The sequence below is a fragment of the Corylus avellana genome, chromosome ca2 (genome assembly GCF_901000735.1).
Source record: "Corylus avellana chromosome ca2, CavTom2PMs-1.0".
NCBI classification, from domain to species: domain Eukaryota; kingdom Viridiplantae; phylum Streptophyta; class Magnoliopsida; order Fagales; family Betulaceae; genus Corylus; species Corylus avellana.
This window is the reverse complement of record NC_081542.1, coordinates 46832013-46832285: the sequence shown is the minus strand read 5'-3', so window position 1 is coordinate 46832285 and position 273 is coordinate 46832013.

Genomic DNA, 273 nt, shown 5'->3' with positions numbered 1-273 from the left:
TTTTTTTCTCTTCCTTCATTTATGCATCCACTAATTATTATTATTTTTTCCTTCTTGTCATTTTTAGAAACAAACCCGTGCATTGCACGGGTTTCAAACTGTTTCATTATAATTAATGTGTTATTTTGGCTGAGTTATTACTAGACTTAAAATACTTTAATTAGCAATTAGCATACTGTTAGACCTCTGCACATACCACACCTACAATATTGACAAACTATACTAAACTATACAAAAGTAAGTTCATATTTTTCCGTCTAACTGAAAAAAAAA